We start from the raw sequence: 27,070 nt of genomic DNA, 5'->3' as shown, positions 1-27,070 counted from the left end.
TACATGACATAGAACAATGGGCTGCTGGCCTTCCAGAGAGTCATTACTTCCTGAGAGGAGTAATCAGATCTTATTAATAAGAAACCAAATCGAAATTCCTCAACTAATCCGTCCGAGAATGCTGGATTTCGTAGGGATACGGGAACATATTGGTGAGCAAAGATCATCAGAATGTCAACAGAGGTTCGGATGGAAAGGATGACCTTCTCTGATCATGAGGCCCTTCATTTCATGTAGAAATCAATTAATTGTACTTTAGAAAGTACTTTGAATCTTGAAAGTGTAGGGGTTCGTTACCCCAAGAAATCCAGCCTGCTATCATCTCCCTAGAAAACAGTTCAATGCAGCGGGCAGGCTTAAACCCTGGCACATAGTCTAGCAGAATCTCTGAGAATGCAAAGACATAACAATGAATAACCTCGATTTTATAGACTTAGTGACATAGTCAAGCAAGCCATTACAAAGATTTCTTATTACCAAAAAAAGCCGCGATAGGGGTGCCGTTACAACGATCGTCATAAATTTTACTTTTTTTTATATTATTAACTTGACCGTTTAAAAAGATGTTACTATAAAATAATTTTTTTAAAGTGTAACTTGTAAACCATTTTTTGTAAAAATGTATAGCTAGCCCAATTATAATTAAGTGGATATGTGGATTCATTCATTTTTAATATGTTAAATTGACAAATTGTAATTGAATCAATAAACTTATGGTTGAGAGGACTAACAATAAATATAACACTCAAATTGCAGTAATTATTTGAGTTTATGTATTAATAAATTAATCGCTGCTGCACGCGTTTCTCGCAAGCATTAAAAAAGTCATTATATAAGATTAAGAGATTCTTTTTTTGTGAAAACCACAATCATGGCGTGAGAGTGAGAAAGACAAAAAGTTTGTTAGAGGAAAGAAACGTCACGCAACAGAGAAAAAGTATATTATGATTGTTAATTTAATAAAAAAAATATGGAGAAGTTTGATGTGAGAGAAATAATGGAGCAGTGGGTGAGAGAAAAAAATTATAATTATAAAATTACTAAAAAAATTAAAATTACTATTCTAATAAAATTTTTTTAGAGAAAAAAGTGAATTCAAGGATAAATTTGGCACGACAACGGGTTTTTTTTGTTTTTTATAATAATGTAGATGAACAAATTTTGTAAACTCATGGAAACTTATATATTGCTGTTAAAAATGAATGCTAATTATTTCCTGGAAATAAAATTTAGTAAAGATTTAATTATAGTAGCACATGGCTAATAGTTCATTATTTTTGTTATTTATCCCAAAAATTCTATTTTATTCTTAACCAAAAAACTTTAATATATTCATTTTACCATATTTTTCGCGATTTTTGTAATTCCTCTTACTCACTCGAAAAAATTTGCATTTGAATTTCATAATTTTATTATTTGAATATATTATTTTATATTTTATAATTATTATTCGACCATTTTTCAATTGGGTAATAATTTAAATTTTCAAGCAAATGAATTAATTTTGTTATCATTATAAATTAAAGTAAAAATAATAATAATAAGTTTTTTACCGTTGGGCCCAACTGAAATTTGTACCGTTGGAGATAGGCCCCAGCCCAATTTACATACAACATCAGGTAAGAGAATTTTGAACAAAACATAAAGAAATCGAGAGAGTGCAAAATCGAGAGAGTTCAAGAGAAAAGCCCCTGCTCTAATGGCGACGCGTTCTCAGGCAGCCACCTCCGCCGTTCTCGTGCTGCGACCGCCCTCAGGCCTCCATCTTTAGGTACTTCTTGATTCCACGATTTCTTATTTATGTTTAGGTACTTCTTGATTACACGATTTCTTATTTACTCTTGAATTTTTTTCTTTTTCTTGGAGGTTTTGGCTAATTGTTTCAAGGAACTACTACATGGGTTCTCTTCAATTTCTCGGATTATTACCTAAAAAGGTACTTTGCTTTTGCAAGGGTTCTTTTATAATTAGTTCAGGAAGCATGAGTTCACACAATTTTCCCATTGCATAACAAATTTGTTCAATCCGGTCTTGCTCAAGATTCATGCCATTTGTCCAGGAATTGCATTTATACATATTGCCTGCACTCACAATCTTGATTACACGGTTTCTTGTTTGTTCTTGAATTTATTTTTTTTCTTGGAAGGTTTTGGTTTTCTTTCTTTCAAGGCGGCGTTTCTACAATCAGACTTCCTCCGTGTTTTAGCGGTCAATTTCTCCTATCTCCTGTCATAATGATTATATGTTATTAACTGAAATTTAAGTGCCGCCATCCACTCTCTGTTACTCCAATTTGATCTCAACTTAAAATCTCTGGTTGGACTCTGATTAAACTTCTTAAACCAATCAGTACTTGCCCAACCCATGGGCCAACCAGAATATGAACTCTCAACTACATCTAGAAAGGTATTGTGGTTATGAAATATCTGTTGCATATTATGCCTTTGAATTGGAGAATGCCACAGTTATGTATCTATGTTGTTTTCTTCCCTGTCTTGGTTTCTTCCTAGTTCTGTCTTAATGCAAAGTACAAGGAGAAAGGACTTATTTAACAGAGATGTCTTATCATCTATTAGCAATTATTTTATTTGCATGCTTCATTGTTAGCAATATTGTCATTGTATATCTCTTGCTAGTGCTATTAAAATTGAGAATTGCCTAGTATGCTTCAGGTCCCAAAAAGCATGAGGTAGATATGATAAGTCGTCATTAGTTAAATTCCAAAAGTACGTATTATGCAGTTACAAATGGTGGCCTAACACTGTAGCCTGTTTATATTTAATTCTACAAGTGAAGCATATTAGTTAGTATAGGTAATGTGTACTCGTTTATTAATGGTTGGGGGCGCTAGAATTTGGATTTGGTTTGCAGATTCTGTGTTGCCGGATAACTTTCATATTGTTAAAAATTGTGTGGGAATCAAAAGAGTTGAGTAGGACTTAAACACTCAATCGGGACACATTCCGGCCGCTAAAAGTGTGTTTTTTGATGATATTTTAGAACCTAATGTTAACTTGTGTATCTTCATATTCCTCTCTTCGAATTACTAACTGAAAAGTGACCAATGACCTTATCGGTTCTTCCTTGCCGACTTTTCCCCCATATTTTGAATCGAGGAGGCTGAAACCATTGATTTTATGCATTGTAAACTTCAAATCCAAATTTTGTGCGTTGGTTTCTTTGAAAAACTCACGTGACCATCATTTTGACTCGGAAAGAATAGGATTGAGAATGTTTGAGGCCGTTGAAATGTGAACGATGAAAGGATAGAGTTGACTCCTAAATTGGAGAACAAATCTCCCCTTTTTTGTAAATTTATTCTTGATTAATTCGTCGTGTTGGGTTTTTCTCATGAGCCTGCTTTGAAATTTTTTGTTGTTATACATTTAAAATAATTGTATGAATTTACAGAAATCATGTTGGTCCATTTTAACATCTTATATTTGCAGATGTATCACAGAAAAATATCGAAAAATCTATATTATCCAACTATGAGTTATTTTATTTGTGCACTTTGGAAAATTAAATACTATGCTAAGCGTAGAGCGGTTGTCTAGATGCCAATTAAATTTGCTTTTCTTTGTGAATTTTGTGAATATTATTACATAATTTCAAGATTTGATAAATGTTTTTTAATGAACAAAAAGTTTGGTAACTCAAATAATACTAGATATGAGAAATTTTTTGTAGTTTTTATGAGGAATTAACTATAGTGTATTTTAAAAAAAATTGTTGTTTTTTCTTTTTTTCTTTTGCTAAGATATGTTTTCTCTTGTCAAGTGTTTTTTGTTATCAACATATGTTTTTAAAATCAGCATCAAGTGTACTAATTTCTCCCAAGATAAATTTACAAAGTCTGAATATTTTGTGTAGTTTAACAAGTATATAAATTTACTGTTTTGTGGATAAGCGCATAAAAAAAGTCACGTGTTTTTATTTTAAGAGAAAATTGTTAATTGATTTTTATTGACATTTTTTAAAAGCAGTTTTTGTATTTTTTGGGAACACTTTGAAGTTTGAAATGCATTCGGTTTATTACTTTTGAACAAATGGATAATTTTTTCTTTAGACTTCCAAAAAAGTGTATAATTAACTTTTTTTTGTTGTGAAAAATAATTGATTTCATAATAATTAAAGAAATCTTTTAAGATGATAGGTGCAAAGGTAATTGAAAAATAAACAATGAGATTGGCATCTAGACAACCGTTTTACCGTGTAGTATATGATATTTTATTTCCAAAGTTCAAAAATAAACTAATTTGTGGTTGCGTAGTAGCGATTTTTCAAAAAATTTTACTGTGATACATCTACAAAGTTTAGATGTCGATATGGACAAATATGGTGTTTCTGTATGATTTGTACAAAAGTCTTAAATGTATGACAAACAAAAGGTTTTGAAAAGGCAAATGGGATAAAACCAAACATAATGAATAAGTTGAGAATAAATTTGCAAAAACTGTGGAGAATTATCTCCCCTTTAGGCGTCAACTCCTAACTCATTCGTCGCATTTGAAACTGGCCTCAAATTTATAATCCTATTACTTCCAAGTTAGAATGTTGAGAATGTGAAGGTTTCATAGAACTCACATACATTTGGGTTTGAAGTATACAAAGAAAAAAATTCGATGGTTTCAACCTTTCTTGAAATTTAAAATATGGGGGAAGACGGTGGAGAATAACTAGATAGGGACAAAGGTTGCGTCTTTGGTTAGATAAATGGTAGAGAGGAAGAGATAGATACATAGGTTGTCATGTGGTTCTAGATAGTGTCGAAGAACACATTGCTTTTAGTGGTTAATGTGAAACAATTGAGTGTTTGAATCTCTACTTCAATCTTTAAATTCCCAAACAATTTTTAGCGAGATGATGTTATTTAGGCAAGCACTGAATTGAGAAACCAAATATGAATTCTAGAGCCGTCGTAATTGACGAGTTGCATGCTATACGGTTATGCATTTTGCTCTTTAAATATACTGATATTGTTGATTATGTGCAGGTTAATGCTAGTGAAGATGATACAATTGCCGACTTGCATCCATTCACAATGACACACTAGCTTGCATGTCTATCGGGCTCAAGTATTTCTTCAAGACATCAACAGCCATTAGCTTAAGAATAAATCTAGCCTATTGTAAATAAGAATACTCTGTTTGTAGTACTTGTGTCTTCAGTGAAAAACGTATATTCTTTATACTCCTCTTTTTATTTTTTATTAAAATTGCCTATTGCATTACTTCAATTTTTAATACCACGCAATGTCCTAATTAGAATCTTATTTATATAGATAGAAGAATGATAACCATGTGGATTGAGATACTTAACTTAAAACAGTATTACACCTTCCAAAAGAGCACTTGTGTTCCAATATATGTTCACTTCATAGCAATGCTTCTCAGTTGGCAACTTGTATTAGAAGCTTCATTGTTAAAAGTTGTAATTCAAGCACCTTCCATACGCAGTTGATTCCATTGTGGCTGAGTTAACCACATGGAAGGTATATTGTTGAACTCAAGCAACTAAAGAACCAAATAAAGCAAGCCAATCTACAGTATCGAGTACTAACAGACAATTATTTCTCAAATAAAATGTAATGCGAGTACATTAATTGCTTTCAAAATGCCTCAGGCAAACTATTTTAATTGACTTAGATACTGATCAAAACATCAGGTTGAGTCAGCTACCATTTTGGGAGTTACCCATAGATGATCAAAAAGTATTCTTACACCACTTCCTTTCAAAGTCCCAGGTGCCACAATTTCAAGCATATCCGATACTGCTTGAGTAACATATGCACGAACTTCTGTTGCTTTTGCCCAATAAGGGCACAAAGTACCAGCTACTACCTCAGAAGTGTCTAAGAAGATCAGCTTCTGCTATTACAATAGTACACCACTATATGAATGATGGGTCAGCAATACAAATAATAATCCATAGACCAGCAACCCCTGGAAATCATAGCTAAATATAGAAATATCATAGAATTTATAGTTCAAAGCAATTAATTTAAGCATTTAATATACCTGCATAAGAACAGCAAATAACAAACATGATAACCCTCCTGATATTCTAACTAAATACACTTAAAATATGGATTTTTCCATGTCCCTGTCTTTTCATGATCTCTGCAATAATCTATTTAACCAAATTATGTTTATATTTATAGGCTGCAGCAAAAAAAAAATATATTAGAAGAAAAGCATTTGATCTTCATGTTCATGGTCTAAGAAGTTCCTAATGTGTATCACGTCACTCCACATGTGAGGAAGAGATTGGTAGAAAGAACCATGAAGAGATAGCACGGCAGGAATTCACTCTACCAGGGAAGACAAACGACTACTCTATTTTTCTAATTGTTGTATAAAGAGAAAACTTGTTAATACAGTTGAGAATCTTGTCATAATGTTCAATTGAAAAGAAAGTACCACTAAAACGAAGCCATAAATCTCATTTGCTGAAAAGAACATATGTCTCAGAAGCTACACATGTATGCAAACCCCAAAAGAAAACTCTGATGAAATAATGTGCCAGCCAAGTTACCATCTTCAGAATAGACGAGTCTATCACAGAGCGAGCCAATGATAGTAGCATCAGTGTCAAACAAGGACTAAGTCAAGCACACAATGTTCAGTGTCAAAAGTCTAGACAAAGTTCCTTTCTTATTTTTGTGTCGCTATAACCACTTTACACCCCTTGACGAGGCTTCTTTTAGAGCTTCTGCAGTTGATACAGAAATTTGAGTTTTGTTGTTGAGCAGTTTACCTTATGTTAATATTGTATCATCGCATATACGTATACGCAAAAAGAAAAGGGAAATACTAAACCATCACCCCTCGTAGTATCTTATTCTTACAGTCCATGCCTTCTCTCTTCCTGTCTTTTGACACGTCAAAATGCGATTTTCTCTTTGATATCTTGAAGAAAGAGAGAAGAAGCCACACTGTTTTCTGTGGAAAATATTTACCACATGCTATTAATAATTGTGCTGAACAGTTGATTATATATAGCACACGGGAAGAAAAAAGGAACATGCCAGCTATGCTTGCTAGCTCACATCAGCTAACAAACCAAAGAGAGAAGAAGCCATACTCTGTTTTCTGTCAAAAGGAATGATGAATAGCACCCAAGAACTCAACAGCCTCCTTAAGTTGGCACTGGGCGAAGTGTCACCAAGCCTAAGTTGGACACCAGAGATAAAAGCTGGAGCAGGAAGAACTTTGGTATCACATCATAATCAAAGGAGGATTTATCCACAAAATACAGATTTCCAGCCTGATTGCCCACCGCTATAACTTGTTTACTCTTCGGGTCCTGAAACATACAATGAGACGCATGAAACAACACTTCAACAGATAATGAGGAGCAAAGTTTGGGAATAGAGAGAAGGTTGAACTTGAAGGAGGAACCAACAAAACGTTTGTAAGAGTGAAATTTTTGTGCAGTAACATTCCCAGTATGTGTAATAGAGTGTGTAGAGGCATCGGGTAAATGTATAAGTGTGAGATTAGGAAAAGCTATAAGATTGTCAAGGGAGCAATTATTGCCACACATATGGTTAGTCGCCCCCGTGTCTATAATCCAAGAAGATAAAATGTTATTTCCAGAGCTACCAAAGGCAACGTTCATACCTGCGAAATCGTCCTCGTGAGCCAAGTTCCCATGCACCTCTCGAGAGCCAAGTTCCCATCCGGTTCTGCACAATGCAGTGTGAAGGAACGAACTGTAAGCTCATATTATATTGTGCACATAGCTAACTCACAGATAGAAGGTTATACTTGAATGTGAACATGAAGTGCATCACTATAGAATGAGTTTATTTGAGAACATTTCCAACACGACTGACTATTTGTAATAAGTTGTCACGTAAGTGTACTGTGAAGTGGTGAACAGATTTTAGGGGTTTGGGCATGAGATAATGATGAGCACGCATAAACTATGTGAAGTCGTTAACTTCACATAGGTTAGTGTTTTCTTTTCCTTTTTTTTTTCTTTCGCAATTTCCTTTTTTTCTAAAAAAAAATACTTTTGTGAAGTGGCTACTCCGAGTAACAAATTCACATTATAAAAGAAAAAAAAAAGTTATTTTTGATTCCTACCTTTTCACGGCATGTTTTCTTTTCCAGTTAAAACATTCACTAGCTTGGCGACTCTCGAAAATATTAGTCAACTCAGGCGTGTTAGAAATATGAGTGAGCAAGTTCCAAGTAATTTATATGATACTCGTCTTTTTTCAGGTTTCAAGATGTTAAAGAAGACCAAACTGTTTTTTTATCAAGAAGTTACTGATCATCATCACATAGCTTTGGTTGGATGTTGGTACCATTTGGAGATACTGAACTAAATGTTAGGGAATGCAAAGGAAGTCCTATCAACCTTATCACAAGCAAATGCAATGTCGTTTGGTATTAGAGTGCACAGTATCATCGCCTGATTCAAGATGTGGATACAAATTATCTGACAAAAGCACTCTAATTATTTGCATGGTCAATGATCAAACCATCATCACATCCGTTCAACACAAAACATCAAGAAACAACCGGTTGACACTATTGAAAGCATCAAGAAACTATTGCTTGACACTATAGAGATTTAATGTGCATTCCGATTGTCGTCAGACTACACTTACCTTTGTGTTGACTGATGATAAGCCTACATGACATAGAACAATGGGCTGCTGGCCTTCCAGAGAGTCATTACTTCCTGAGAGGAGTAATCAGATCTTATTAATAAGAAACCAAATCGAAATTCCTCAACTAATCCGTCCGAGAATGCTGGATTTCGTAGGGATACGGGAACATATTGGTGAGCAAAGATCATCAGAATGTCAACAGAGGTTCGGATGGAAAGGATGACCTTCTCTGATCATGAGGCCCTTCATTTCATGTAGAAATCAATTAATTGTACTTTAGAAAGTACTTTGAATCTTGAAAGTGTAGGGGTTCGTTACCCCAAGAAATCCAGCCTGCTATCATCTCCCTAGAAAACAGTTCAATGCAGCGGGCAGGCTTAAACCCTGGCACATAGTCTAGCAGAATCTCTGAGAATGCAAAGACATAACAATGAATAACCTCGATTTTATAGACTTAGTGACATAGTCAAGCAAGCCATTACAAAGATTTCTTATTACCAAAAAAAGCCGCGATAGGGGTGCCGTTACAACGATCGTCATAAATTTTATTTTTTTTTATATTATTAACTTGACCGTTTAAAAAGATGTTACTATAAAATAATTTTTTTAAAGTGTAACTTGTAAACCATTTTTTGTAAAAATGTATAGCTAGCCCAATTATAATTAAGTGGATATGTGGATTCATTCATTTTTAATATGTTAAATTGACAAATTGTAATTGAATCAATAAACTTATGGTTGAGAGGACTAACAATAAATATAACACTCAAATTGAAGTAATTATTTGAGTTTATGTATTAATAAATTAATCGCTGCTGCACGCGCTTCTCGCAAGCATTAAAAAAGTCATTATATAAGATTAAGAGATTCTTTTTTTGTGAAAACCACAATCATGGCGTGAGAGTGAGAAAGACAAAAAGTTTGTTAGAGGAAAGAAACGTCACGCAACAGAGAAAAAGTATATTATGATTGTTAATTTAATAAAAAAAATATGGAGAAGTTTGATGTGAGAGAAATAATGGAGCAGTGGGTGAGAGAAAAAAATTATAATTATAAAATTACTAAAAAAATTAAAATTACTATTCTAATAAAATTTTTTTAGAGAAAAAAGTGAATTCAAGGATAAATTTGGCACGACAAAGGGTTTTTTTTGTTTTTTATAATAATGTAGATGAACAAATTTTGTAAACTCATGGAAACTTATATATTGCTGTTAAAAATGAATGCTAATTATTTCCTGGAAATAAAATTTAGTAAGGATTTAATTATAGTAGCACATGGCTAATAGTTCATTATTTTTGTTTTTTATCCCAAAAATTCTATTTTATTCTTAACCAAAAAACTTTAATATATTCATTTTACCATATTTTTCGCGATTTTTGTAATTCCTCTTACTCACTCGAAAAAATTTGCATTTGAATTTCATAATTTTATTATTTGAATATATTATTTTATATTTTATAATTATTATTCGACCATTTTTCAATTGGGTAATAATTTAAATTTTCAAGCAAATGAATTAATTTTGTTATCATTATAAATTAAAGTAAAAATAATAATAATAAGTTTTTTACCGTTGGGCCCAACTGAAATTTGTACCGTTGGAGATAGGCCCCAGCCCAATTTACATACAACATCAGGTAAGAGAATTTTGAACAAAACATAAAGAAATCGAGAGAGTGCAAAATCGAGAGAGTTCAAGAGAAAAGCCCCTGCTCTAATGGCGACGCGTTCTCAGGCAGCCACCTCCGCCGTTCTCGTGCTGCGACCGCCCTCAAGCCTCCATCTTTAGGTACTTCTTGATTCCACGATTTCTTATTTATGTTTAGGTACTTCTTGATTACACGATTTCTTATTTACTCTTGAATTTTTTTCTTTTTCTTGGAGGTTTTGGCTAATTGTTTCAAGGAACTACTACATGGGTTCTCTTCAATTTCTCGGATTATTACCTAAAAAGGTACTTTGCTTTTGCAAGGGTTCTTTTATAATTAGTTCAGGAAGCATGAGTTCACACAATTTTCCCATTGCATAACAAATTTGTTCAATCCGGTCTTGCTCAAGATTCATGCCATTTGTCCAGGAATTGCATTTATACATATTGCCTGCACTCACAATCTTGATTACACGGTTTCTTGTTTGTTCTTGAATTTATTTTTTTTCTTGGAAGGTTTTGGTTTTCTTTCTTTCAAGGCGGCGTTTCTACAATCAGACTTCCTCCGTGTTTTAGCGGTCAATTTCTCCTATCTCCTGTCATAATGATTATATGTTATTAACTGAAATTTAAGTGCCGCCATCCACTCTCTGTTACTCCAATTTGATCTCAACTTAAAATCTCTGGTTGGACTCTGATTAAACTTCTTAAACCAATCAGTACTTGCCCAACCCATGGGCCAACCAGAATATGAACTCTCAACTACATCTAGAAAGGTATTGTGGTTATGAAATATCTGTTGCATATTATGCCTTTGAATTGGAGAATGCCACAGTTATGTATCTATGTTGTTTTCTTCCCTGTCTTGGTTTCTTCCTAGTTCTGTCTTAATGCAAAGTACAAGGAGAAAGGACTTATTTAACAGAGATGTCTTATCATCTATTAGCAATTATTTTATTTGCATGCTTCATTGTTAGCAATATTGTCATTGTATATCTCTTGCTAGTGCTATTAAAATTGAGAATTGCCTAGTATGCTTCAGGTCCCAAAAAGCATGAGGTAGATATGATAAGTCGTCATTAGTTAAATTCCAAAAGTACGTATTATGCAGTTACAAATGGTGGCCTAACACTGTAGCCTGTTTATATTTAATTCTACAAGTGAAGCATATTAGTTAGTATAGGTAATGTGTACTCGTTTATTAATGGTTGGGGGCGCTAGAATTTGGATTTGGTTTGCAGATTCTGTGTTGCCGGATAACTTTCATATTGTTAAAAATTGTGTGGGAATCAAAAGAGTTGAGTAGGACTTAAACACTCAATCGGGACACATTCCGGCCGCTAAAAGTGTGTTTTTTGATGATATTTTAGAACCTAATGTTAACTTGTGTATCTTCATATTCCTCTCTTCGAATTACTAACTGAAAAGTGACCAATGACCTTATCGGTTCTTCCTTGCCGACTTTTCCCCCATATTTTGAATCGAGGAGGCTGAAACCATTGATTTTATGCATTGTAAACTTCAAATCCAAATTTTGTGCGTTGGTTTCTTTGAAAAACTCACGTGACCATCATTTTGACTCGGAAAGAATAGGATTGAGAATGTTTGAGGCCGTTGAAATGTGAACGATGAAAGGATAGAGTTGACTCCTAAATTGGAGAACAAATCTCCCCTTTTTTGTAAATTTATTCTTGATTAATTCGTCGTGTTGGGTTTTTCTCATGAGCCTGCTTTGAAATTTTTTGTTGTTATACATTTAAAATAATTGTATGAATTTACAGAAATCATGTTGGTCCATTTTAACATCTTATATTTGCAGATGTATCACAGAAAAATATCGAAAAATCTATATTATCCAACTATGAGTTATTTTATTTGTGCACTTTGGAAAATTAAATACTATGCTAAGCGTAGAGCGGTTGTCTAGATGCCAATTAAATTTGCTTTTCTTTGTGAATTTTGTGAATATTATTACATAATTTCAAGATTTGATAAATGTTTTTTAATGAACAAAAAGTTTGGTAACTCAAATAATACTAGATATGAGAAATTTTTTGTAGTTTTTATGAGGAATTAACTATAGTGTATTTTAAAAAAAATTGTTGTTTTTTCTTTTTTTCTTTTGCTAAGATATGTTTTCTCTTGTCAAGTGTTTTTTGTTATCAACATATGTTTTTAAAATCAGCATCAAGTGTACTAATTTCTCCCAAGATAAATTTACAAAGTCTGAATATTTTGTGTAGTTTAACAAGTATATAAATTTACTGTTTTGTGGATAAGCGCATAAAAAAAGTCACGTGTTTTTATTTTAAGAGAAAATTGTTAATTGATTTTTATTGACATTTTTTAAAAGCAGTTTTTGTATTTTTTGGGAACACTTTGAAGTTTGAAATGCATTCGGTTTATTACTTTTGAACAAATGGATAATTTTTTCTTTAGACTTCCAAAAAAGTGTATAATTAACTTTTTTTTGTTGTGAAAAATAATTGATTTCATAATAATTAAAGAAATCTTTTAAGATGATAGGTGCAAAGGTAATTGAAAAATAAACAATGAGATTGGCATCTAGACAACCGTTTTACCGTGTAGTATATGATATTTTATTTCCAAAGTTCAAAAATAAACTAATTTGTGGTTGCGTAGTAGCGATTTTTCAAAAAATTTTACTGTGATAGATCTACAAAGTTTAGATGTCGATATGGACAAATATGGTGTTTCTGTATGATTTGTACAAAAGTCTTAAATGTATGACAAACAAAAGGTTTTGAAAAGGCAAATGGGATAAAACCAAACATAATGAATAAGTTGAGAATAAATTTGCAAAAACTGTGGAGAATTATCTCCCCTTTAGGCGTCAACTCCTAACTCATTCGTCGCATTTGAAACTGGCCTCAAATTTATAATCCTATTACTTCCAAGTTAGAATGTTGAGAATGTGAAGGTTTCATAGAACTCACATACATTTGGGTTTGAAGTATACAAAGAAAAAAATTCGATGGTTTCAACCTTTCTTGAAATTTAAAATATGGGGGAAGACGGTGGAGAATAACTAGATAGGGACAAAGGTTGCGTCTTTGGTTAGATAAATGGTAGAGAGGAAGAGATAGATACATAGGTTGTCATGTGGTTCTAGATAGTGTCGAAGAACACATTGCTTTTAGTGGTTAATGTGAAACAATTGAGTGTTTGAATCTCTACTTCAATCTTTAAATTCCCAAACAATTTTTAGCGAGATGATGTTATTTAGGCAAGCACTGAATTGAGAAACCAAATATGAATTCTAGAGCCGTCGTAATTGACGAGTTGCATGCTATACGGTTATGCATTTTGCTCTTTAAATATACTGATATTGTTGATTATGTGCAGGTTAATGCTAGTGAAGATGATACAATTGCCGACTTGCATCCATTCACAATGACACACTAGCTTGCATGTCTATCGGGCTCAAGTATTTCTTCAAGACATCAACAGCCATTAGCTTAAGAATAAATCTAGCCTATTGTAAATAAGAATACTCTGTTTGTAGTACTTGTGTCTTCAGTGAAAAACGTATATTCTTTATACTCCTCTTTTTATTTTTTATTAAAATTGCCTATTGCATTACTTCAATTTTTAATACCACGCAATGTCCTAATTAGAATCTTATTTATATAGATAGAAGAATGATAACCATGTGGATTGAGATACTTAACTTAAAACAGTATTACACCTTCCAAAAGAGCACTTGTGTTCCAATATATGTTCACTTCATAGCAATGCTTCTCAGTTGGCAACTTGTATTAGAAGCTTCATTGTTAAAAGTTGTAATTCAAGCACCTTCCATACGCAGTTGATTCCATTGTGGCTGAGTTAACCACATGGAAGGTATATTGTTGAACTCAAGCAACTAAAGAACCAAATAAAGCAAGCCAATCTACAGTATCGAGTACTAACAGACAATTATTTCTCAAATAAAATGTAATGCGAGTACATTAATTGCTTTCAAAATGCCTCAGGCAAACTATTTTAATTGACTTAGATACTGATCAAAACATCAGGTTGAGTCAGCTACCATTTTGGGAGTTACCCATAGATGATCAAAAAGTATTCTTACACCACTTCCTTTCAAAGTCCCAGGTGCCACAATTTCAAGCATATCCGATACTGCTTGAGTAACATATGCACGAACTTCTGTTGCTTTTGCCCAATAAGGGCACAAAGTACCAGCTACTACCTCAGAAGTGTCTAAGAAGATCAGCTTCTGCTATTACAATAGTACACCACTATATGAATGATGGGTCAGCAATACAAATAATAATCCATAGACCAGCAACCCCTGGAAATCATAGCTAAATATAGAAATATCATAGAATTTATAGTTCAAAGCAATTAATTTAAGCATTTAATATACCTGCATAAGAACAGCAAATAACAAACATGATAACCCTCCTGATATTCTAACTAAATACACTTAAAATATGGATTTTTCCATGTCCCTGTCTTTTCATGATCTCTGCAATAATCTATTTAACCAAATTATGTTTATATTTATAGGCTGCAGCAAAAAAAAAATATATTAGAAGAAAAGCATTTGATCTTCATGTTCATGGTCTAAGAAGTTCCTAATGTGTATCACGTCACTCCACATGTGAGGAAGAGATTGGTAGAAAGAACCATGAAGAGATAGCACGGCAGGAATTCACTCTACCAGGGAAGACAAACGACTACTCTATTTTTCTAATTGTTGTATAAAGAGAAAACTTGTTAATACAGTTGAGAATCTTGTCATAATGTTCAATTGAAAAGAAAGTACCACTAAAACGAAGCCATAAATCTCATTTGCTGAAAAGAACATATGTCTCAGAAGCTACACATGTATGCAAACCCCAAAAGAAAACTCTGATGAAATAATGTGCCAGCCAAGTTACCATCTTCAGAATAGACGAGTCTATCACAGAGCGAGCCAATGATAGTAGCATCAGTGTCAAACAAGGACTAAGTCAAGCACACAATGTTCAGTGTCAAAAGTCTAGACAAAGTTCCTTTCTTATTTTTGTGTCGCTATAACCACTTTACACCCCTTGACGAGGCTTCTTTTAGAGCTTCTGCAGTTGATACAGAAATTTGAGTTTTGTTGTTGAGCAGTTTACCTTATGTTAATATTGTATCATCGCATATACGTATACGCAAAAAGAAAAGGGAAATACTAAACCATCACCCCTCGTAGTATCTTATTCTTACAGTCCATGCCTTCTCTCTTCCTGTCTTTTGACACGTCAAAATGCGATTTTCTCTTTGATATCTTGAAGAAAGAGAGAAGAAGCCACACTGTTTTCTGTGGAAAATATTTACCACATGCTATTAATAATTGTGCTGAACAGTTGATTATATATAGCACACGGGAAGAAAAAAGGAACATGCCAGCTATGCTTGCTAGCTCACATCAGCTAACAAACCAAAGAGAGAAGAAGCCATACTCTGTTTTCTGTCAAAAGGAATGATGAATAGCACCCAAGAACTCAACAGCCTCCTTAAGTTGGCACTGGGCGAAGTGTCACCAAGCCTAAGTTGGACACCAGAGATAAAAGCTGGAGCAGGAAGAACTTTGGTATCACATCATAATCAAAGGAGGATTTATCCACAAAATACAGATTTCCAGCCTGATTGCCCACCGCTATAACTTGTTTACTCTTCGGGTCCTGAAACATACAATGAGACGCATGAAACAACACTTCAACAGATAATGAGGAGCAAAGTTTGGGAATAGAGAGAAGGTTGAACTTGAAGGAGGAACCAACAAAACGTTTGTAAGAGTGAAATTTTTGTGCAGTAACATTCCCAGTATGTGTAATAGAGTGTGTAGAGGCATCGGGTAAATGTATAAGTGTGAGATTAGGAAAAGCTATAAGATTGTCAAGGGAGCAATTATTGCCACACATATGGTTAGTCGCCCCCGTGTCTATAATCCAAGAAGATAAAATGTTATTTCCAGAGCTACCAAAGGCAACGTTCATACCTGCGAAATCGTCCTCGTGAGCCAAGTTCCCATGCACCTCTCGAGAGCCAAGTTCCCATCCGGTTCTGCACAATGCAGTGTGAAGGAACGAACTGTAAGCTCATATTATATTGTGCACATAGCTAACTCACAGATAGAAGGTTATACTTGAATGTGAACATGAAGTGCATCACTATAGAATGAGTTTATTTGAGAACATTTCCAACACGACTGACTATTTGTAATAAGTTGTCACGTAAGTGTACTGTGAAGTGGTGAACAGATTTTAGGGGTTTGGGCATGAGATAATGATGAGCACGCATAAACTATGTGAAGTCGTTAACTTCACATAGGTTAGTGTTTTCTTTTCCTTTTTTTTTTCTTTCGCAATTTCCTTTTTTTCTAAAAAAAAATACTTTTGTGAAGTGGCTACTCCGAGTAACAAATTCACATTATAAAAGAAAAAAAAAAGTTATTTTTGATTCCTACCTTTTCACGGCATGTTTTCTTTTCCAGTTAAAACATTCACTAGCTTGGCGACTCTCGAAAATATTAGTCAACTCAGGCGTGTTAGAAATATGAGTGAGCAAGTTCCAAGTAATTTATATGATACTCGTCTTTTTTCAGGTTTCAAGATGTTAAAGAAGACCAAACTGTTTTTTTATCAAGAAGTTACTGATCATCATCACATAGCTTTGGTTGGATGTTGGTACCATTTGGAGATACTGAACTAAATGTTAGGGAATGCAAAGGAAGTCCTATCAACCTTATCACAAGCAAATGCAATGTCGTTTGGTATTAGAGTGCACAGTATCATCGCCTGATTCAAGATGTGGATACAAATTATCTGACAAAAGCACTCTAATTATTTGCATGGTCAATGATCAAACCATCATCACATCCGTTCAACACAAAACATCAAGAAACAACCGGTTGACACTATTGAAAGCATCAAGAAACTATTGCTTGACACTATAGAGATTTAATGTGCATTCCGATTGTCGTCAGACTACACTTACCTTTGTGTTGACTGATGATAAGCCTACATGACATAGAACAATGGGCTGCTGGCCTTCCAGAGAGTCATTACTTCCTGAGAGGAGTAATCAGATCTTATTAATAAGAAACCAAATCGAAATTCCTCAACTAATCCGTCCGAGAATGCTGGATTTCGTAGGGATACGGGAACATATTGGTGAGCAAAGATCATCAGAATGTCAACAGAGGTTCGGATGGAAAGGATGACCTTCTCTGATCATGAGGCCCTTCATTTCATGTAGAAATCAATTAATTGTACTTTAGAAAGTACTTTGAATCTTGAAAGTGTAGGGGTTCGTTACCCCAAGAAATCCAGCCTGCTATCATCTCCCTAGAAAACAGTTCAATGCAGCGGGCAGGCTTAAACCCTGGCACATAGTCTAGCAGAATCTCTGAGAATGCAAAGACATAACAATGAATAACCTCGATTTTATAGACTTAGTGACATAGTCAAGCAAGCCATTACAAAGATTTCTTATTACCAAAAAAAGCCGCGATAGGGGTGCCGTTACAACGATCGTCATAAATTTTATTTTTTTTTATATTATTAACTTGACCGTTTAAAAAGATGTTACTATAAAATAATTTTTTTAAAGTGTAACTTGTAAACCATTTTTTGTAAAAATGTATAGCTAGCCCAATTATAATTAAGTGGATATGTGGATTCATTCATTTTTAATATGTTAAATTGACAAATTGTAATTGAATCAATAAACTTATGGTTGAGAGGACTAACAATAAATATAACACTCAAATTGAAGTAATTATTTGAGTTTATGTATTAATAAATTAATCGCTGCTGCACGCGCTTCTCGCAAGCATTAAAAAAGTCATTATATAAGATTAAGAGATTCTTTTTTTGTGAAAACCACAATCATGGCGTGAGAGTGAGAAAGACAAAAAGTTTGTTAGAGGAAAGAAACGTCACGCAACAGAGAAAAAGTATATTATGATTGTTAATTTAATAAAAAAAATATGGAGAAGTTTGATGTGAGAGAAATAATGGAGCAGTGGGTGAGAGAAAAAAATTATAATTATAAAATTACTAAAAAAATTAAAATTACTATTCTAATAAAATTTTTTTAGAGAAAAAAGTGAATTCAAGGATAAATTTGGCACGACAAAGGGTTTTTTTTGTTTTTTATAATAATGTAGATGAACAAATTTTGTAAACTCATGGAAACTTATATATTGCTGTTAAAAATGAATGCTAATTATTTCCTGGAAATAAAATTTAGTAAGGATTTAATTATAGTAGCACATGGCTAATAGTTCATTATTTTTGTTATTTATCCCAAAAATTCTATTTTATTCTTAACCAAAAAACTTTAATATATTCATTTTACCATATTTTTCGCGATTTTTGTAATTCCTCTTACTCACTCGAAAAAATTTGCATTTGAATTTCATAATTTTATTATTTGAATATATTATTTTATATTTTATAATTATTATTCGACCATTTTTCAATTGGGTAATAATTTAAATTTTCAAGCAAATGAATTAATTTTGTTATCATTATAAATTAAAGTAAAAATAATAATAATAAGTTTTTTACCGTTGGGCCCAACTGAAATTTGTACCGTTGGAGATAGGCCCCAGCCCAATTTACATACAACATCAGGTAAGAGAATTTTGAACAAAACATAAAGAAATCGAGAGAGTGCAAAATCGAGAGAGTTCAAGAGAAAAGCCCCTGCTCTAATGGCGACGCGTTCTCAGGCAGCCACCTCCGCCGTTCTCGTGCTGCGACCGCCCTCAGGCCTCCATCTTTAGGTACTTCTTGATTCCACGATTTCTTATTTATGTTTAGGTACTTCTTGATTACACGATTTCTTATTTACTCTTGAATTTTTTTCTTTTTCTTGGAGGTTTTGGCTAATTGTTTCAAGGAACTACTACATGGGTTCTCTTCAATTTCTCGGATTATTACCTAAAAAGGTACTTTGCTTTTGCAAGGGTTCTTTTATAATTAGTTCAGGAAGCATGAGTTCACACAATTTTCCCATTGCATAACAAATTTGTTCAATCCGGTCTTGCTCAAGATTCATGCCATTTGTCCAGGAATTGCATTTATACATATTGCCTGCACTCACAATCTTGATTACACGGTTTCTTGTTTGTTCTTGAATTTATTTTTTTTCTTGGAAGGTTTTGGTTTTCTTTCTTTCAAGGCGGCGTTTCTACAATCAGACTTCCTCCGTGTTTTAGCGGTCAATTTCTCCTATCTCCTGTCATAATGATTATATGTTATTAACTGAAATTTAAGTGCCGCCATCCACTCTCTGTTACTCCAATTTGATCTCAACTTAAAATCTCTGGTTGGACTCTGATTAAACTTCTTAAACCAATCAGTACTTGCCCAACCCATGGGCCAACCAGAATATGAACTCTCAACTACATCTAGAAAGGTATTGTGGTTATGAAATATCTGTTGCATATTATGCCTTTGAATTGGAGAATGCCACAGTTATGTATCTATGTTGTTTTCTTCCCTGTCTTGGTTTCTTCCTAGTTCTGTCTTAATGCAAAGTACAAGGAGAAAGGACTTATTTAACAGAGATGTCTTATCATCTATTAGCAATTATTTTATTTGCATGCTTCATTGTTAGCAATATTGTCATTGTATATCTCTTGCTAGTGCTATTAAAATTGAGAATTGCCTAGTATGCTTCAGGTCCCAAAAAGCATGAGGTAGATATGATAAGTCGTCATTAGTTAAATTCCAAAAGTACGTATTATGCAGTTACAAATGGTGGCCTAACACTGTAGCCTGTTTATATTTAATTCTACAAGTGAAGCATATTAGTTAGTATAGGTAATGTGTACTCGTTTATTAATGGTTGGGGGCGCTAGAATTTGGATTTGGTTTGCAGATTCTGTGTTGCCGGATAACTTTCATATTGTTAAAAATTGTGTGGGAATCAAAAGAGTTGAGTAGGACTTAAACACTCAATCGGGACACATTCCGGCCGCTAAAAGTGTGTTTTTTGATGATATTTTAGAACCTAATGTTAACTTGTGTATCTTCATATTCCTCTCTTCGAATTACTAACTGAAAAGTGACCAATGACCTTATCGGTTCTTCCTTGCCGACTTTTCCCCCATATTTTGAATCGAGGAGGCTGAAACCATTGATTTTATGCATTGTAAACTTCAAATCCAAATTTTGTGCGTTGGTTTCTTTGAAAAACTCACGTGACCATCATTTTGACTCGGAAAGAATAGGATTGAGAATGTTTGAGGCCGTTGAAATGTGAACGATGAAAGGATAGAGTTGACTCCTAAATTGGAGAACAAATCTCCCCTTTTTTGTAAATTTATTCTTGATTAATTCGTCGTGTTGGGTTTTTCTCATGAGCCTGCTTTGAAATTTTTTGTTGTTATACATTTAAAATAATTGTATGAATTTACAGAAATCATGTTGGTCCATTTTAACATCTTATATTTGCAGATGTATCACAGAAAAATATCGAAAAATCTATATTATCCAACTATGAGTTATTTTATTTGTGCACTTTGGAAAATTAAATACTATGCTAAGCGTAGAGCGGTTGTCTAGATGCCAATTAAATTTGCTTTTCTTTGTGAATTTTGTGAATATTATTACATAATTTCAAGATTTGATAAATGTTTTTTAATGAACAAAAAGTTTGGTAACTCAAATAATACTAGATATGAGAAATTTTTTGTAGTTTTTATGAGGAATTAACTATAGTGTATTTTAAAAAAAATTGTTGTTTTTTCTTTTTTTCTTTTGCTAAGATATGTTTTCTCTTGTCAAGTGTTTTTTGTTATCAACATATGTTTTTAAAATCAGCATCAAGTGTACTAATTTCTCCCAAGATAAATTTACAAAGTCTGAATATTTTGTGTAGTTTAACAAGTATATAAATTTACTGTTTTGTGAATAAGCGCATAAAAAAAGTCACGTGTTTTTATTTTAAGAGAAAATTGTTAATTGATTTTTATTGACATTTTTTAAAAGCAGTTTTTGTATTTTTTGGGAACACTTTGAAGTTTGAAATGCATTCGGTTTATTACTTTTGAACAAATGGATAATTTTTTCTTTAGACTTCCAAAAAAGTGTATAATTAACTTTTTTTTGTTGTGAAAAATAATTGATTTCATAATAATTAAAGAAATCTTTTAAGATGATAGGTGCAAAGGTAATTGAAAAATAAACAATGAGATTGGCATCTAGACAACCGTTTTACCGTGTAGTATATGATATTTTATTTCCAAAGTTCAAAAATAAACTAATTTGTGGTTGCGTAGTAGCGATTTTTCAAAAAATTTTACTGTGATACATCTACAAAGTTTAGATGTCGATATGGACAAATATGGTGTTTCTGTATGATTTGTACAAAAGTCTTAAATGTATGACAAACAAAAGGTTTTGAAAAGGCAAATGGGATAAAACCAAACATAATGAATAAGTTGAGAATAAATTTGCAAAAACTGTGGAGAATTATCTCCCCTTTAGGCGTCAACTCCTAACTCATTCGTCGCATTTGAAACTGGCCTCAAATTTATAATCCTATTACTTCCAAGTTAGAATGTTGAGAATGTGAAGGTTTCATAGAACTCACATACATTTGGGTTTGAAGTATACAAAGAAAAAAATTCGATGGTTTCAACCTTTCTTGAAATTTAAAATATGGGGGAAGACGGTGGAGAATAACTAGATAGGGATAAAGGTTGCGTCTTTGGTTAGATAAATGGTAGAGAGGAAGAGATAGATACATAGGTTGTCATGTGGTTCTAGATAGTGTCGAAGAACACATTGCTTTTAGTGGTTAATGTGAAACAATTGAGTGTTTGAATCTCTACTTCAATCTTTAAATTCCCAAACAATTTTTAGCGAGATGATGTTATTTAGGCAAGCACTGAATTGAGAAACCAAATATGAATTCTAGAGCCGTCGTAATTGACGAGTTGCATGCTATACGGTTATGCATTTTGCTCTTTAAATATACTGATATTGTTGATTATGTGCAGGTTAATGCTAGTGAAGATGATACAATTGCCGACTTGCATCCATTCACAATGACACACTAGCTTGCATGTCTATCGGGCTCAAGTATTTCTTCAAGACATCAACAGCCATTAGCTTAAGAATAAATCTAGCCTATTGTAAATAAGAATACTCTGTTTGTAGTACTTGTGTCTTCAGTGAAAAACGTATATTCTTTATACTCCTCTTTTTATTTTTTATTAAAATTGCCTATTGCATTACTTCAATTTTTAATACCACGCAATGTCCTAATTAGAATCTTATTTATATAGATAGAAGAATGATAACCATGTGGATTGAGATACTTAACTTAAAACAGTATTACACCTTCCAAAAGAGCACTTGTGTTCCAATATATGTTCACTTCATAGCAATGCTTCTCAGTTGGCAACTTGTATTAGAAGCTTCATTGTTAAAAGTTGTAATTCAAGCACCTTCCATACGCAGTTGATTCCATTGTGGCTGAGTTAACCACATGGAAGGTATATTGTTGAACTCAAGCAACTAAAGAACCAAATAAAGCAAGCCAATCTACAGTATCGAGTACTAACAGACAATTATTTCTCAAATAAAATGTAATGCGAGTACATTAATTGCTTTCAAAATGCCTCAGGCAAACTATTTTAATTGACTTAGATACTGATCAAAACATCAGGTTGAGTCAGCTACCATTTTGGGAGTTACCCATAGATGATCAAAAAGTATTCTTACACCACTTCCTTTCAAAGTCCCAGGTGCCACAATTTCAAGCATATCCGATACTGCTTGAGTAACATATGCACGAACTTCTGTTGCTTTTGCCCAATAAGGGCACAAAGTACCAGCTACTACCTCAGAAGTGTCTAAGAAGATCAGCTTCTGCTATTACAATAGTACACCACTATATGAATGATGGGTCAGCAATACAAATAATAATCCATAGACCAGCAACCCCTGGAAATCATAGCTAAATATAGAAATATCATAGAATTTATAGTTCAAAGCAATTAATTTAAGCATTTAATATACCTGCATAAGAACAGCAAATAACAAACATGATAACCCTCCTGATATTCTAACTAAATACACTTAAAATATGGATTTTTCCATGTCCCTGTCTTTTCATGATCTCTGCAATAATCTATTTAACCAAATTATGTTTATATTTATAGGCTGCAGCAAAAAAAAAATATATTAGAAGAAAAGCATTTGATCTTCATGTTCATGGTCTAAGAAGTTCCTAATGTGTATCACGTCACTCCACATGTGAGGAAGAGATTGGTAGAAAGAACCATGAAGAGATAGCACGGCAGGAATTCACTCTACCAGGGAAGACAAACGACTACTCTATTTTTCTAATTGTTGTATAAAGAGAAAACTTGTTAATACAGTTGAGAATCTTGTCATTATGTTCAATTGAAAAGAAAGTACCACTAAAACGAAGCCATAAATCTCATTTGCTGAAAAGAACATATGTCTCAGAAGCTACACATGTATGCAAACCCCAAAAGAAAACTCTGATGAAATAATGTGCCAGCCAAGTTACCATCTTCAGAATAGACGAGTCTATCACAGAGCGAGCCAATGATAGTAGCATCAGTGTCAAACAAGGACTAAGTCAAGCACACAATGTTCAGTGTCAAAAGTCTAGACAAAGTTCCTTTCTTATTTTTGTGTCGCTATAACCACTTTACACCCCTTGACGAGGCTTCTTTTAGAGCTTCTGCAGTTGATACAGAAATTTGAGTTTTGTTGTTGAGCAGTTTACCTTATGTTAATATTGTATCATCGCATATACGTATACGCAAAAAGAAAAGGGAAATACTAAACCATCACCCCTCGTAGTATCTTATTCTTACAGTCCATGCCTTCTCTCTTCCTGTCTTTTGACACGTCAAAATGCGATTTTCTCTTTGATATCTTGAAGAAAGAGAGAAGAAGCCACACTGTTTTCTGTGGAAAATATTTACCACATGCTATTAACAATTGTGCTGAACAGTTGATTATATATAGCACACGGGAAGAAAAAAGGAACATGCCAGCTATGCTTGCTAGCTCACATCAGCTAACAAACCAAAGAGAGAAGAAGCCATACTCTGTTTTCTGTCAAAAGGAATGATGAATAGCACCCAAGAACTCAACAGCCTCCTTAAGTTGGCACTGGGCGAAGTGTCACCAAGCCTAAGTTCGACACCAGAGATAAAAGCTGGAGCAGGAAGAACTTTGGTATCACATCATAATCAAAGGAGGATTTATCCACAAAATACAGATTTCCAGCCTGATTGCCCACCGCTATAACTTGTTTACTCTTCGGGTCCTGAAACATACAATGAGACGCATGAAACAACACTTCAACAGATAATGAGGAGCAAAGTTTGGGAATAGAGAGAAGGTTGAACTTGAAGGAGGGAACCAACAAAACGTTTGTAAGAGTGAAATTTTTGTGCAGTAACATTCCCAGTATGTGTAATAGAGTGTGTAGAGGCATCGGGTAAATGTATAAGTGTGAGATTAGGAAGAGCTATAAGATTGTCAAGGGAGCAATTATTGCCACACATATGGTTAGTCGCCCCCGTGTCTATAATCCAAGAAGATAAAATGTTATTTCCAGAGCTACCAAAGGCAACGTTCATACCTGCGAAATCGTCCTCGTGAGCCAAGTTCCCATGCACCTCTCGTGAGCCAAGTTCCCATCCGGTTCTGCACAATGCAGTGTGAAGGAACGAACTGTAAGCTCATATTATATTGTGCACATAGCTAACTCACAGATAGAAGGTTATACTTGAATGTGAACATGAAGTGCATCACTATAGAATGAGTTTATTTGAGAACATTTACAACACGACTGACTATTTGTAATAAGTTGTCACGTAAGTGTACTGTGAAGTGGTGAACAGATTTTAGGGGTTTGGGCATGAGATAATGATGAGCACGCATAAACTATGTGAAGTCGTTAACTTCACATAGGTTAGTGTTTTCTTTTCCTTTTTTTTTTCTTTCGCAATTTCCTTTTTTTCTAAAAAAAAAATACTTTTGTGAAGTGGCTACTCCGAGTAACAAATTCACATTATAAAAGAAAAAAAAAAGTTATTTTTGATTCCTACCTTTTCACGGCATGTTTTCTTTTCCAGTTAAAACATTCACTAGCTTGGCGACTCTCGAAAATATTAGTCAACTCAGGCGTGTTAGAAATATGAGTGAGCAAGTTCCAAGTAATTTATATGATACTCGTCTTTTTTCAGGTTTCAAGATGTTAAAGAAGACCAAACTGTTTTTTTATCAAGAAGTTACTGATCATCATCACATAGCTTTGGTTGGATGTTGGTACCATTTGGAGATACTGAACTAAATGTTAGGGAATGCATAGGAAGTCCTATCAACCTTATCACAAGCAAATGCAATGTCGTTTGGTATTAGAGTGCACAGTATCATCGCCTGATTCAAGATGTGGATACAAATTATCTGACAAAAGCACTCTAATTATTTGCATGGTCAATGATCAAACCATCATCACATCCATTCAACACAAAACATCAAGAAACAACCGGTTGACACTATTGAAAGCATCAAGAAACTATTGCTTGACACTATAGAGATTTAATGTGCATTCCGATTGTCGTCAGACTACACTTACCTTTGTGTTGACTGATGATAAGCCTACATGACATAGAACAATGGGCTGCTGGCCTTCCAGAGAGTCATTACTTCCTGAGAGGAGTAATCAGATCTTATTAATAAGAAACCAAATCGAAATTCCTCAACTAATCCGTCCGAGAATGCTGGATTTCGTAGGGATACTGGAACATATTGGTGAGCAAAGATCATCAGAATGTCAACAGAGGTTCGGATGGAAAGGATGACCTTCTCTGATCATGAGGCCCTTCATTTCATGTAGAAATCAATTAATTGTACTTTAGAAAGTACTTTGAATCTTGAAAGTGTAGGGGTTCGTTACCCCAAGAAATCCAGCCTGCTATCATCTCCCTAGAAAACAGTTCAATGCAGCGCGCAGGCTTAAACCCTGGCACATAGTCTAGCAGAATCTCTGAGAATGAAAAGACATAACAATGAATAACCTCGATTTTATAGACTTAGTGACATAGTCAAGCAAGCCATTACAAAGATTTCTTATTACCAAAAAAAGCCGCGATAGGGGTGCCGTTACAACGATCGTCATAAATTTTATTTTTTTTTATATTATTAACTTGACCGTTTAAAAAGATGTTACTATAAAATAATTTTTTTAAAGTGTAACTTGTAAACCATTTTTTGTAAAAATGTATAGCTAGCCCAATTATAATTAAGTGGATATGTGGATTCATTCATTTTTAATATGTTAAATTGACAAATTGTAATTGAATCAATAAACTTATGGTTGAGAGGACTAACAATAAATATAACACTCAAATTGAAGTAATTATTTGAGTTTATGTATTAATAAATTAATCGCTGCTGCACGCGCTTCTCGCAAGCATTAAAAAAGTCATTATATAAGATTAAGAGATTCTTTTTTTGTGAAAACCACAATCATGGCGTGAGAGTGAGAAAGACAAAAAGTTTGTTAGAGGAAAGAAACGTCACGCAACAGAGAAAAAGTATATTATGATTGTTAATTTAATAAAAAAAATATGGAGAAGTTTGATGTGAGAGAAATAATGGAGCAGTGGGTGAGAGAAAAAAATTATAATTATAAAATTACTAAAAAAATTAAAATTACTATTCTAATAAAATTTTTTTAGAGAAAAAAGTGAATTCAAGGATAAATTTGGCACGACAAAGGGTTTT

The 27,070-nt window shown here is 33.5% G+C and overlaps 4 long non-coding RNA genes across 4 annotated transcripts; 3 read left to right on the top strand and 1 right to left on the bottom strand.

Annotated features, from left to right (window-relative positions):
- The first annotated feature begins 1,620 nt into the window (after positions 1–1,620).
- Positions 1,621–5,191, top strand: LOC148787036 (uncharacterized). The gene is made up of 3 exons (XR_016067384.1): positions 1,621–1,771; positions 1,867–1,936; positions 4,997–5,191. It is a non-coding gene; the product is annotated as an uncharacterized LOC148787036 (long non-coding RNA).
- Positions 5,192–10,271: 5,080 nt separating this feature from the next.
- Positions 10,272–13,880, top strand: LOC148787035 (uncharacterized). The gene is made up of 3 exons (XR_016067390.1): positions 10,272–10,418; positions 10,514–10,583; positions 13,644–13,880. It is a non-coding gene; the product is annotated as an uncharacterized LOC148787035 (long non-coding RNA).
- Positions 13,881–18,914: 5,034 nt separating this feature from the next.
- LOC148787034 (uncharacterized) lies at positions 18,915–22,485 on the top strand. The gene is made up of 3 exons (XR_016067381.1): positions 18,915–19,065; positions 19,161–19,230; positions 22,291–22,485. It is a non-coding gene; the product is annotated as an uncharacterized LOC148787034 (long non-coding RNA).
- A 353-nt stretch (positions 22,486–22,838) lies between these two features.
- On the bottom strand, positions 22,839–25,556 carry LOC148787033 (uncharacterized). Its single transcript, XR_016067391.1, has 3 exons — positions 24,921–25,556; positions 24,381–24,602; positions 22,839–24,238 (listed from the first exon to the last, which is right to left on the bottom strand). It is a non-coding gene; the product is annotated as an uncharacterized LOC148787033 (long non-coding RNA).
- Positions 25,557–27,070: the final 1,514 nt, after the last annotated feature.

The sequence above is a fragment of the Sesamum indicum genome, linkage group LG9 (assembly GCF_026168435.1).
Source record: "Sesamum indicum cultivar Baizhima isolate 11 linkage group LG9, ASM2616843v1, whole genome shotgun sequence".
Classification (NCBI taxonomy): domain Eukaryota; kingdom Viridiplantae; phylum Streptophyta; class Magnoliopsida; order Lamiales; family Pedaliaceae; genus Sesamum; species Sesamum indicum.
This window is presented reverse-complemented; position numbering and strand designations above follow the sequence as displayed.